At 46.7% G+C, this 6,602-nt stretch overlaps 1 protein-coding gene across 2 annotated transcripts in view; it reads left to right on the top strand.

Annotated features, from left to right (window-relative positions):
• The first annotated feature begins 6,234 nt into the window (after window positions 1–6,234).
• The window catches only part of MYO18B (myosin XVIIIB), a 289,444-nt gene continuing 289,076 nt past the window's right edge, over window positions 6,235–6,602 (top strand). The window contains exon 1 of one of the 2 annotated variants that reach the window (XM_017853159.1): window positions 6,235–6,335. The gene's annotated coding sequence lies outside the window, so the exon portion shown is untranslated. Of the gene's footprint in view, window positions 6,336–6,446; window positions 6,583–6,602 lie in introns of those variants that run through there. The other variant, XM_017853151.1, reaches the window with a different exon arrangement.

Genomic DNA, 6,602 nt, shown 5'->3' with positions numbered 1-6,602 from the left:
AAAAAAAAAAAAAAGAAAGCTGCTTGTTTTGGCCGGGTGCGGTGGTTCATGCCTGTAATCCCAGCACTTTGGGAGGCCGAGGCAGGCGGATCACGAGGTCAGGAGATCGAGACCATCCTGGGTAACACGGTGAAACCCCGTCCCTACTAAAAATACAAAACATTAGCCGGGTGTGGTGGCGAGCGCCTGTAGTCCCAGCTACTCCTGAGGTGAAGGCAGGAGAATTGTTTGAGCTCGGGAGGCGGAGCTTGCAGTGAGCCGAGATGGGGCCACTGCACCCCAGCCTGGGCGACAGAGCAAGACTCCATCTCAAAAAAAAAAAACCAAACAAACAAAAAACTGCTTGTTTAAAACGAGTCTGGTGCCTCCCTCCCCTCTCTCTCTTGCTGCCTCTCTCATCATGTAATGCCAACTCCCCTTCCCGTTCTGCTGTGATTGGAAGCTCCCTGAGGCTTCAGTGGTTGCAGGTGCTGGTGCACTGTGAGCCAATTGAAGTTTTCTCTTTTTCTTTTCTTTTCTTTTTTTGAGACGAGTCTCACTCTGTTGCCCAGGCTGGAGTGCAGTGGCACAATCTCGGCTCACTGCAAGCTCCACCTCCAGGGTTCATGCCATTCTCCTGCCTCAGCCTCCCGAGTAGCTGGGACTACAGGTGCCCGCCACCATGCCCAGCTAATTTTTTGCATTTTTAGTAGAGATGGGGTTTCACCATGTTAACTAGGATGGTCTTGATCTCCTGACCTCATGATCCGCCCACCTTGGCCTCCCAAAGTGCTGGGATTACAGGCATGAGCCACCGTACCCAGCTGAACTTTTTCCTTTATAACTTACCCAGCCTTAGATATTCCTTTATAGCAACACGAAACAGACTAATGCAAAGGCCCACACTGCGGGAGACTTTTTCTTAAGATAAAGACTTGGCTGTCGGCACTTGGACGTGTTTCTGTGACCTCCCATTGGGCATGTGATCTCATTAGAGCTGAAATGTTCCTTCTTGGATCTTTGGATCCTGAGATTTCCTTCTTACAGGACTGTGTAGGCATGCTGAGGTCTCAGCTAGTGACATGCTGATAGACGTGGAATGGCTGGCTCCCAGAATAAAAGCCCTGATTTGTAGCATTTGCCAATTTCTGTGGCGTAAACACTCCCATCGCTGCCATTAAGTTATGAATTGGGCTTTGCTGAATGCAGAGTCAGGAAGAGATGTTCACCAGGGACTCTCAGAAGATGATGAGTGGTGACTTCAGCACAGCAGCGGGGCCCAGCCAGCTCTTGGGCTCACCAGCTTCCAGGATGTGAAGCTGCCTAAGCAGCCTTCATCTCGTCATCTCAAAAATGTACCACTTCTCTGTATTGGGAACATTCCATGTCCTCCTGCTATCTATTTGAAACAATATATTATTGTTGGCTGGGTGCAGTGGCTCACGCCTGTAATCCCAACACTTTGGGAGGCCGAGGCAGGTGGATCACGTGAGACCAGGAGTTCAAGACCAGCCTGGTCAACAAGGCGAAACCCCGTCTCTACTGAAAATACAAAAATTAGCCGGCCATGGTGGCATGTGCCTATAATCCCAGCTACTCGGGAGGCTGAGACAGGAGAATCACTTGAACCCAGGAGGCGGAGGTTGCAGTGAGCCGAGATCGCCACTGCACCTCCAGCCTGGCAACAGAACAGGGATTGTTCTTAAAAAAGAGAAAATAAAAAAAAAAAAAAAAGAATAAGAGTCCGGGCGCAAGTGGCTCATTAGGCCTTTATATCCTACACTTTGGCTTGAGGCCGGAGTACGGTTGCGGATTTCGCGAGTGTTCAGGAGATCGAGGAACCATTCCTGTGCTACACTGTGAAATACCGCCGTCTGGCTTACTTTAAAAACTACAAAAAAAAATCTAGTTTTCCGTTTGTTTTGTTTGGTGGCTGTGTCGCCCTGTATTCCCCAGCGTACCTGGTGAGGCTGATGGCAGTTTGAGATAATGGCGTGAACTCCGGGAGGCGGGCTTGCGTGATGCTGAGATTTCCGCCCAAGCACGTCCACTCTGTGGTGGATCAGGAGGGAAGAACTTCTGATGCTCAAAAAATAAATAAAAAAAAAAAAGAATACTTAAAAAAGAAACTATATAATATTATTGTTAACTGTAGTCATCATACAGTGCTATAGAACACTAGAACTTACAAAAGCTTAACATGCACCTCTTATATGGCATACCATTATACTCTAGGTATCAGGCAGGGAATGAAAATGCATGTCCATTCAAGACTTTTGCATAAAAATTAATAGCTGTTTTACTTATAATAGCCACCGCCTTCTCTTCAAGTCACTGAAGGGCAGCTACTTCCAGGCTTACAAGGCCTTGAAGAAGTCCTGGTCAGGCCAGGTGCAGTGGTTCACGCCTGTAATCCCAGCACTTTGGGAAGCTGAGGGGCGGATCACAAGGTCAGGGGTTCGAAACTAGCCTGGCCAACATGGCAAAAGCCCGTCTCTACAAAAAATTAGCCGGGTATGGTAGCACGTGCCTGTAGTCCCAGCTACTCAGGAGGCTGAGGCAGGAGAATTGGTTGAACTCAGGAGGCGGAGGTTGCAGTGAGCCAAGACTGCACCATTGCACTCCAGCCTGGGCAACAGAGCAAGACTCCATTTCAAAACAAAACGAAAACAAAACTGCTGGTCAGCAGTTGCTCTGACAGCTGGGATAGGGGGTGGGTGTCTCTTAGGTGGGGTCAGTGAAGCGTTGCTCAGAAGGCTTGGCCAACCAGGGCTAGAAGTGAGAAAAGCCAAAGGCGGAAGAGACACATTCTTCCACTAAAGACCACTTCTACTAAGACCTTGGTATATTTCCTCCCACTTGATTTTCTACAGGAAGCCTTTTGTTGTTCATTTTGGACAGCTTTGGTGTGTGCAACATTGTACTCAATCTTACTCACTTTACAAGCTGAGACAAGCACCTTCCAATGTTTCTGCAAATGTTTCCCAAACAACTCTCATACACTGCAGGGGTGGGGATGTGGACAAGGATATAGTCACTTTGGAAAATAGTTGGAAAGTTTCTGTGTTGTTTTATGTTTGCTCGTTTGTTTGTTTTTGAGACCAAGTCTCACTCCATTGCCCAGGCTGGAGTGCAGTGGCACCATCTTGGCTCACTGCAACCTCCGTCTCCCAGATTCAAGCAATTATCCTACCTCAGCATCCCAAGTAGCTGGGATTACAGGTTCCCGCCACCACGCCCAGCTAATATTTGTATTTTTAGTAGAGACAGGGTTTCGCCATGTTGGCCAGGCTGGTCTCGAACTCCTGACCTCAGGGGATCCACCTGCCTCAGGCCTCCCAAAGGGTTGGGATTACAGATGTGAGCCACCTTTCTGGTAGGAAAGTTTCTTTAAAAAAAAAATTAAAGATAAAATTATCATACTACCCAGCAATTTCACTCAGAGGAAGCTACATGACTTTGTAGCAACATTATTCATAGTGCCCCTAAAGTGGAAACAGTCTAACTGCTCATCACCTGTTACATGGATTAAGAAGAAAAAAAAAAAAAAGCAAAAACCGGTCTAACCATGCAACAGGAATGCAATTGAGCAACAGAAAGTAATGAGGGGCTGACACACAGGAACATGGATGAATGTCAAAAACATTATGCAAAGTGAAAGGGGTCAGAGGTAAATGACCAAGTACTTTACGATTCCATTATAGCGAATGTCCAAAAAGGGCAAGTTTATAGAGACAGAGACAGAGAGTAGATTTGTGGTTGCCTGGGGCTGAGGGAGGGAACAACTAGTGACAGTAAATGGGCATGAAGAGAAGAGTTTTTTTGGGGGGTGATGAGAATTTCTTTTCTCTTCTTTTTTTCTTTTTGAGATGGAGTCTCGCTCTGTCGCCCAGGCTGGAGTGCAGTGGCGCGATCTGGACTCATTGCAAGCTCCGCCTCCCAGGTTCACGCCACTCTCCTGCCTCAGCCTCCCGAGTAGCTGGGACTACAGGCACCCGCTACCACACCCGGCTAATTTTTGTATTTTTAGTAGAGACGGGGTTTCACCTTATTAGCCAGGATGGTCTAGATCTCCTGACCTTGTGATCCGCCGGCCTTGGCCTCCCAAAGTGCTGGGATTACAGGTGTGAGCTGCTGCACCCGGCAGGAATGATAAGAATTTCTAAAGTTAGATTGTGGTGACAATTGCACAACTCTGTAAATTTATTAAAAATCATCAAGTTGAAACTTACAAGGGATGAATCTTATGACATACAAATTATACCCCAATATAGCTGTTTAAAAACAAATACCCAAAGGATTATACAGCATTCTACTATAAAGACATATGCACACATATGTTTATTGCAGCACTGTTCACAATAGCAAAGACTTGGAACGAACCCATATGCCCATCAATGATAGACTAGATAAAGAAAATGTGGCACAGGTACACCATGGAATACTATGCAGCCATAAAAGAGAATGAATTCATGTCCTTTGCAGGGACGTGGATGAAGCTGGAAACCGTCATTCTCAGCAAACTAACAGAGGAACAGAAAACCAAACACCACATGTTCTCACGCATAAGTAGGAGTTGAACAATGAGAACACATGGATACAGGGAGGGGAACGTCAGACACCGCGGCCTGTGGAGGGGTGGGGGACTAGGGGAGGAACAGCATTAGGAGAAATACCTAATGTCAATAATGGGTTGATGGATGCAGCAAACCACCATGGCATGTGGATACCTATGGAACAAAACTGCATGTTCTACACATGTACCCCAGAATTTAAAGTATAATAAAAACAAAGAAAGAAAAGTTGTAACTTTGGCTGGGAAGTAACAGGTGTAAATAAACAAGGAAATACATTAATAATATGGAGATAGGGCAAGTAAAAACAATGCTTGCTAAACACTCTGTTTGATGGATTCATACTGTTACTGAGAATTGGATGTACTCTATTTGACATTCTCTAGTTATTGGACATCGTGTCTGCTCTTTCAATGCTACAGTCAGCACGGTGATGAAATGTTCTGGTTTAGGATTACTTCCTCAAACTTGTTTCCCAGAAAAGGGCTTTCTAGGTCAAAAGTTATGAAAATTTTCTAAGGCTCTCAATATGATGACAAATTATTTCTTCAAGCGTGGGACAGATGGAGAGCTACGGTTTCCTGCCCTCACCTCATCTCCCAACTATGTTACCAAGGACTCCCTCCACAAAGAAAACCCCATGATTCTTGGTGTTAGAAGTAAGAATAGTGGTTTCCCGGCCAGGTGCGGTGGCTCACGCCTGTAATCCTAGCACTTTGGGAGGCCGAGGAGGGGCGGATCACGAGGTCAGGAGTTCGAGATCAGTCTGGCCAACATGATGAAAACCTGTCTCTACCAAAAATACAAAAAATTAGCTGGATGTGGTGGCATACACCTGTAATCCCAGCTAATCCGGTGGCTAAGGCAGGAGAATTGCTTGAACCGGGGAGGCGGAGGTTGCAGTGAGCCGAGATTACGCCACTGCATTCCAGGGCAACAGAGCAAGGCTCCATCTCAAAAACAAAACAAAACAAAACGAAAAATAAACAAGAATAGTGGTTTCCCTTGAGGAAATATAACCAGAAGGGAGCATGAGGGAAGTTCTAGGTCTCTGTTCACTTTTTGAACTGAGATGTGATTTACATACAGTAAAATGTCCAATCTTAATTGTACAGCTGGGTGAAGTTTTGCATATGATACACTTATGCAGTCATCCCTCAGATCAAGATACAAGGCATTTCCTGAACCCCAGAAAGTTCCCTCATGCTTCTTTTCAACCAAAAGCTCCTCTGACCTCCTTTACCATAGATTAGATTTGCCTGTTCTTGAACTTCTTATAAATTAAATTATAACTTTAAAATCGTGATCAGGGTGTAGTTATATTGGTGTGTTCTTTCTGTAAGAGCCACTGAGTTATACCTTATGATCATATATTTTTTTTGATTGTATGTTATATCTCAATAAATGTGTGGGGCCAAGAGGAAGAATATTTCAGGGCATTGTTCACTCTGTGGCCTGCGTTGTCCTGCCTGACCATCCTCCGTGCAGGGGTAGCTGACAGGGCCTATACCTGACTGTGCCCATTCCCCCATGGGGTCTTGGTTTATGGCGTTGGTGGGGTGGGAGTAGGGCTGTGCCCATGAGCTAACCTGTCTCTCCCTTCTCTCCCCACTGTGTCCCTGTGTGTCAGTTCTGTTTCTATCCATCTCATGTGCTGTGTGTGTCTGTAACGCCTCATTCCGTGCTGTCTGGCAGGAAGCTCCATCTCATCTCGTCATCTCACGGCCCTGGCACTGCCTCAGCATGGCCATCTCATCACGCCTCGCCCTGTGGGAGCAGAAGGAAAGTGACACTCACGGCTGGGGCTGCAGCCATCCTCAGGGACTGACTCGACCCTCGGGAGACAAGTCCAACCTTTCCCACCTTGAGTGGGGAGTCTGATGTCCAGCCCTCCTTGTAGCATGTGCAATCCCACCTTCAACCTTCTCCCAGCCAGCTCTGCTAGCCTTGGCCTTTCCAACCCAGCTGGACACTGATGGCCATACCCTTGACTCCCCCCAGGGCTGCCTGGTCATTTCCGGTTCCTCAGGTGGTGGTGGGGCAATGGGG

This window comes from Rhinopithecus bieti, unplaced genomic scaffold (assembly GCF_001698545.2).
Source record: "Rhinopithecus bieti isolate Rb0 unplaced genomic scaffold, ASM169854v2 scaffold_2314, whole genome shotgun sequence".
NCBI lineage: Eukaryota > Metazoa > Chordata > Mammalia > Primates > Cercopithecidae > Rhinopithecus > Rhinopithecus bieti.
Note: the sequence above shows the minus strand (reverse complement) of the source record. Positions and strands in the feature narration are given on the sequence as shown.